The sequence below is a fragment of the Monodon monoceros genome, unplaced genomic scaffold (genome assembly GCF_005190385.1).
Source record: "Monodon monoceros isolate NGI ecotype Baffin Bay Population unplaced genomic scaffold, NGI_Narwhal_1 Super_Scaffold_3, whole genome shotgun sequence".
In the NCBI taxonomy this organism is placed as follows: Eukaryota; Metazoa; Chordata; class Mammalia; order Artiodactyla; family Monodontidae; genus Monodon; species Monodon monoceros.
The window spans coordinates 23032221-23038869 of NW_021703780.1; the positions used below are offsets into that span (position 1 = coordinate 23032221).

Sequence of the window (6649 nt, forward strand, 5' to 3'; positions counted from 1 at the left end):
TGGGACCTAATGAAACTTAAAAGCTGTTGCACAGCGAAGGAAAACATAAACAAGACAAAAAGACAACCCTCAGAATGGGAGAAAATATTTGCAAATGAAGCAACTGACAAAGGATTAATCTCCAAAATTTACAAGCAGCTCATGCAGCTCAATATCAAAAAAACAAACAACCCAATCCAAAAATGGGCAGAAGACCTAAATAGACATTTTTCCAAAGAAGATATACAGATCGCCAGCAAACACATGAAAGGATGCTCAACATCACTAATCATTAGAGAAATGCAAATCAAAACTACAATGAGGTATCACCTCACACTGGTCAGAATGGCCATCATCAAAAAATCTACAAACAATAAATGCTGGAGAGGGTGTGGAGAAAAGGGAACCCTCTTGCCCTGTTGGTGGGAATGTAAATTGATACAGTCACTATGGAGAAGAGTATGGAGGTTCCTTAAAAAACTAAAAATAGAACTATCATACGACCCAGCAATCCCACTACCAGGCATATACCCTGAGAAAACCATAATTCAAAAAGAGTCATGTACCAAAATGTTCATTGCAGCGCTATTTACAATAGCCAGGACATGGAAGCAACCTAATTGTCCACAGACAGATGAATGGACAAAGAAGATGTGGCACATATATACAATGGAATATTACTCAGCCATAAAAAGAAATGAAATTGAGTTATTTGTAGTGAGGTGAATGGACCTAGAGTCTGTCATACAGAGTGAAGTAAGTCAGAAGGAGAAAAACAAATACCGTATGCTAACACATATATATGGCATTTTAAAAAAAAAAATGGCTGTGACGAACCTAGGGGCAGGACAGGAATAAAGATGTAGAGTATGGACCTGAAGACATGGGGAGTGGGAAGGGTAAGCTGGGACAAAGTGAGAGAGTGGCATGGACATATATACACTACCAAATGTAAAATAGATAGCTCATGGGAAGCAGCCACATAGCACAGGGAGATCATCTCGGTGCTTTGTGACCACCTAGAGGGGTGGGATAGGGAGGGTGAGAGGGAGACACAAGAGGGAGGAGATATGGGGATATATGTATATGTATAGCTGCTTCACTTTGTTATAAAGCAGAAACTAACACACCATTGTAAAGCAATTATACTCCAATAAAGATGTTAAAAAAAAAAAAGACGGTGTATCCTGTGGATTTCTGCTTAGGCATTGTGATACCAGAATCTGAAGCTGTGCAAAGAGCTCTGATCTGGAGATACAGGTTGTTCAGTAGTTTGGAAGGAGGGTGTCCCTGGAGAGTAAGTAGAGTAAGGTTGGAAATGATCTATTGGGATTGGGAGAATAAGAGCTCTTTCTCTATTTGTGGGAAACAAAGAAATGAACTTTCCCCTAGATTGATCTTGGACCCCAGAGTTCAGAATGTTTGCCATTTCAGACTGGAAACTTTCTTCGAACACCCAGAGAAGTACTATTTCCCTTTACAGATTTCTGCTGAGGTGACTGCTATCTTTTCCTTGTTTGTCATTTGTTTGTAGTTAAATGACTTTTATGTAAGCTCCAGAGTTTGAGGGGCTCTGAGCCAAAAAGTGCCCACCAGCACACCGTCGTCAACCACTGGCAGTGAAATCTAGTGAAATATTTTAGTGAAATCTTCTCAGCCTCCTTCATTCTGGTTAGGAAGGAGCTAGAATAAAAGAACCATAGAAGAACTTAAGTGATTAACTTTCTGACAAGGAATCAGATGGCTTGTCCATTAGGCGACACAGACCCGCGTTTGCTAAGGCTTTCAGATTCCATACAACTGGAAATTGGGTGGTTGGGAAAACTGCTACTTGCTTTTTGTAACCTATTGACAGTGGCCCACACGCTAGTGATTGCTGAGAGTGCTTGGAGAGATGCAGTCAATAATAGAGCAAACAACAGATAACTTTAGTGAAGGAGCACAATTCCTCCCTGTCTCCCAAAAAGGTTAAGAAAGAATTGCCATAGCCAAGACGACTGAGTTTGACAAAGATATTTCAGGAAGTAAGAGTTCTTAGGGTATGTGGGTAAGAAGAAAATACAAAAGTGGAGGTCCTACAGATTGAACCCAGGACCTTGTACATGCTAAGCCCACGCCCTACCACTGAGCTATACCCCCTCACTCTTATCAGCTTCTCAGAAGACTCTCTGTGACCTTCTAGTGACCAGCATTGCGTCTTTGAAGACCAAGTTATCAAAATAAGCCACCTTAAGTTCAATTCTGCTATTTCTAAACTCCTTACACTTTATCCTCTCTCAGGCATGGCTACTCCAGGAGAAAGGAACCTTAATGGTAGAAAGAAAGGCACTGTTCTTGATTTGTGGTCAGCTTGTGATCAGAATCTGATCACAAAGTTGGGTCCCCATCAGATTAGATTGCTTGGATTGTGCTTCCATTCCATCACTTGGGTGAGTCACGGGACACAACATTCTCCCACAATTTATCTGAATATTATTCTCTGAATTATTTTGACTCTTGGAAACATTAATGTTTTACATAGTCAAAAAATAATACTGACTCAAGTGTGTGTGAAACTAGTGCAAAATTGAATATGAATAGAAAAAAATCTAACTGCATTTCAAAAGGATAACATAACCTCATTCAAGAGAAAAAGAAAGAACACATCCAAATAAATGTTTTACACAGTACTTTATCCCAATTGTAAAAACAAGAAAAAAAAAAAGCAAACAAATGATAACCTCTATGTAGCAGGGTTATTTTTTGTAGTGTTAAGGGTATGTCAATTCTGATATTTTGTGTGAATTTTATTTATTTTTATGCGTGCGTGTGTGTGTGTGAATTTACTTTTGTGTGGTTGGGAAAATGAACACATATATTGTTGGAATTCAGGGCTCTCACTGTAAGAGAAGGAGGTAAGTAACAAATAGCCCTGTTGTCTCTGGATATGAAATATGTGTGTGTGTGTGTGTGTGTGCGTGTGCACGTGTGTCTGTTTGTGTTTCTGTCATTTCCCCTCCAGATCTGTCTGCTAACAGGGCTTAGAAAAACTAATACCTCAGTAGCAATAAGCAATGCTAGTCCCATATCTTGATTTTTGAATACCAATCCCCACTAAAAGGAAACTGAGCTACTTGTAGGATTCACAGACTCTAAGACTGGATGAGGGAGAGTACAAGATGATCCTAAGTTATCTTTCTGTGCTAGAATATAACTGCTCAAAAATCATGAGGACAGGGCCCTGGTGGTGCAGTGGTTGAGAGTCCGCCTGCCGATGCAGGGGACACGGGTTCGTGCCCCCGTCCGCGAAAATCCCACATGCCGCGGAGCGGCTAGGCTCGTGAGCCATGGCCGCTGGGCCTGCGCGTTTAGAGCCTGTGCTCCGCAACGCGAGAGGCCACACCAGTGAGAGGCCCGCGTACCGCAAAAATAAAAAAAATCACGAGGACAATTCAAAAGGATCCAGAAACCAACTTGAAGGGCCTCTCACTAGTCAAATCTGGGGCAGTGTGAGATGAATAATGACAATAAATGATTACAATCCTTGGATACTTAAATGAATAAATATGGAAGAAGAGAAATTTTTCCTTACAGTGGTATGCCAACTAGTAAATGCAGAGGTAGTAACAAAGTTATAAAATTACCATCAGAATAATAATAGACTCTCGCAAAATTCATAGATCAGTGCTAAAAGCATAGGTAAACTTTTGATGAGGATCGAAATATCTATATAGTCTCAGAGTATCCCTTACTGATACTTATTAATTATGAGGGAATGAGTTTATGGGGAAACAAACCTATTAGACACAACTTTAACCAAGTAATCAAAGCTGACATCACTAACAATGGGAGAAACTGACGTCACATGCCCCTTGGTGTGATAGAGGGAAACATAATTTCTGTGATATTCCTCCCAAATGTTCATAACCTGAACTTAGTCTAATCAAAACATAAATTGAAGAATATTCTGCAAAATCATTGGCACGTGCTCTTCAAAAACATATCAATCTCACAAAAGGCAAGATTGAGAAACCGTTCCAGATTAAAGGAGACTAAGGAGTAACAATTCATATGTGACTCTGGAATGGACCCTAGTTTGGGAGAGAAATTTCTATAAAGTATTTTATTGGTAAAATTAGTTAAATATGCACTGTATATTAGAAAAGACTCCTTATCAGTGTTAAGTTTCCTGAATTTGATCATTGTGCTGTGGTAAGGAAATGCCCTTACTCTTAAGAAATATATATTAAATGTATAAAATAAAAAGATTACGATGGAAGTGTATAATAAGATTTGTGGAGAAAAAGATATAATATCTGCAAATTGTTCTCAAATAGTTTAGAAAAATATTGTTTGTCCAAGTAATTATATATTCCTCAGTTTTTGGTTATTGAGGGAGAGGCAACCCAGTGTTCTGAAATGATCCCAAGATTTGGACAGTAGGTGCTTCTCAAGTGGTTCCCATCATATTGAAAACATTGCTAAGCAGAGACAAACATGCAAATTTCCCAATTTATATTAGAATTTAGCGGTGTTTTGCTCTCTTTTCCTTTCACACTCCTTGCTTGTAAATTAATCAACTAAGGACATTTGAAAGAGATTGAATTTCTTTCTCAGAGCTGAGAGGTGAGGAGGGAAAGAAAGAGTAAAGCTGGGAGACAGAATTCCCTTCCCTCTCTAATATTCAGCGGTGAAGATGGGCAGAGATAGTGATGGATTTGTAACCATAATGGCCTTTTAACGGGGCCATCAATGGACTAGAAATTTTGAGGAGTGCCTGGAAAGTATAAGCAGAAGTGATTATATGGGCAGGAAACAGTAGAGGAAATGGCTGGTTTTTCACTACAGTGAAAATGTCTTAGACATTTGTGAACTACATGTCTTCTTGTTTTGGCAGCTAATAATTTCCATTTTGACATACATACCAAAAAAAATTTTTCTTGCCGCTTCTTCATGGTAGCATATTTGTTGTTAACTGACATTTCCAGGCATAATCTTATTTAGAGATTTGAAAAGAAGGAACAATGGATGAGTGACAAAATAAAAGGAAATTGGATAGTACAAAATAGCAATTTGGCATGTGTAAGCTGAGTCATGTAAAGCTGATTCTTTTTTTTGTTGTTGTTCATGTTTGGCAGGACGCTAGATTCTTGACAGCTGTCCTTTCCGGTAGCAACACCCACTCGTTCAACTAGTATTCTCCAGTTTATTTTTGGACTAGACTTTTGGTGATGGAGAGGCTAATCAGACGGAAGACTTTCTGTTTCTCATACTAAAACTTCACATAAAACAAAGGAAACTAAAGCAATTTTTCCTCAAGCCTCTTATTTTCTTCTCCTTTTTCTCTTCTCTCAGTAATAGTGGAAAATAGAAGCCAAGGTGAAAAGTTATGACGGCACACTTGTTTTGGGTTTAGGGGATCCTATGAATAGTAGGCTGAATAATTGCTCCCAAAGATAGAAGGTCCCAATCCCCAGAACCTGTGAATGTTATCTTACATAGAAAAAGTCTTTGCAGATGCAATTACATTAAAGATCTTGAAATGGAGAGATTACTTTGGATTATCCGGGTAGGCCTGATGTAATCACAAGTGTCCTTAAAAGAGAGGCAGAGGGAGATTTCACACACACAGAGGAGAAGGCAGTGTGACCACGGAGACAGAGATTGGGGTATTGCTGCCACAAGACAAGGAATGCCAGCCGCCACCAGAAGCTGGAAGAGACAAGAACGGATCCTCCTCCTAGAGCCTCTGGAGGTAGCAGCACTCTGCCAACACCCTGATGTCGGTCTAGTGATATTAATTTTGGACTTCTGGCTTCCAGAAGGGTAAAAGAATAAATTTCTGTTGTTTTAAACCACCGAGTTTGTCGTAATTTGTTATAGCCTCCGTGGGAAACTAATAGACTTCTACTCTGTCAGCTGACTTGAGTGGTTTTGAGGCTCATGAAGTCTAAATAGTGCAGCATTAAAATGAACGTCTTGGATCATATGTTTACTTTTCTTGTGAGCAGGCAATGGGTAAAGGAATCAGGAAAAAGAGCAGTTGAATCTCACGGCTTCCTGAAAGCCCACAGCTGGAGGTGCCGGGGATTGAACCCGGGGCCTCGTACATGCGAAGCACGCGCTCTACCACTGAGCTACACCCCCTTCCTGGGAGGGTGGTGGAGGTCCTTCAAGAAATATCTCACTGTATTCTGTGGGCCCATCTCCCCAGCTGCCGTGTTTGTTGTTTTAGCAGTGCTGTGTGTCGGAGCAGGATTTGTGACTGCTTTAAGATAGAGAAGGCCAGGGAGCTGTGGGTGATACTGATTCTTTATCAAATAAAACTTGAAGTGGAACGAAAAATATTGAAAACGTGTGTCAGAAAATTGACGAACTTTTCCTTGGATAAAACACTTCTTGCTATTTGCTGTTTGCTCCACAGGAATGTTAAGGGCAAGATTTTAATGGGAAAACCCCAGGTGAAAATAAAAACCACCAGCAATTCGTTCAGCGATTCATTCCCAACAGTCTATTCATCTTTATTACATCCTGATGGCAACTAAGAAGGTTCATAGAATAGTCTAGGAGAATAGTGCTCAAGGCACGCACTAAACAGCAGATTCAGGGGTGGAAAGAAGTGTTGATTAAAAGCAAGTTAATAGGTATCTAGACACAGATTGGAGATACCTACTGGGTTTACAGAGCAAGA

General features: G+C 39.9%; 1 non-coding gene across 1 annotated transcript; it reads right to left on the reverse strand.

Moving 5' to 3' along the window:
* Positions 1-6033: 6033 nt before the first annotated feature.
* Positions 6034-6105, reverse strand: TRNAA-CGC. Its single transcript has one exon. It is a non-coding gene; the product is annotated as a tRNA-Ala (tRNA).
* Between the last annotated feature and the right edge of the window lie 544 nt (positions 6106-6649).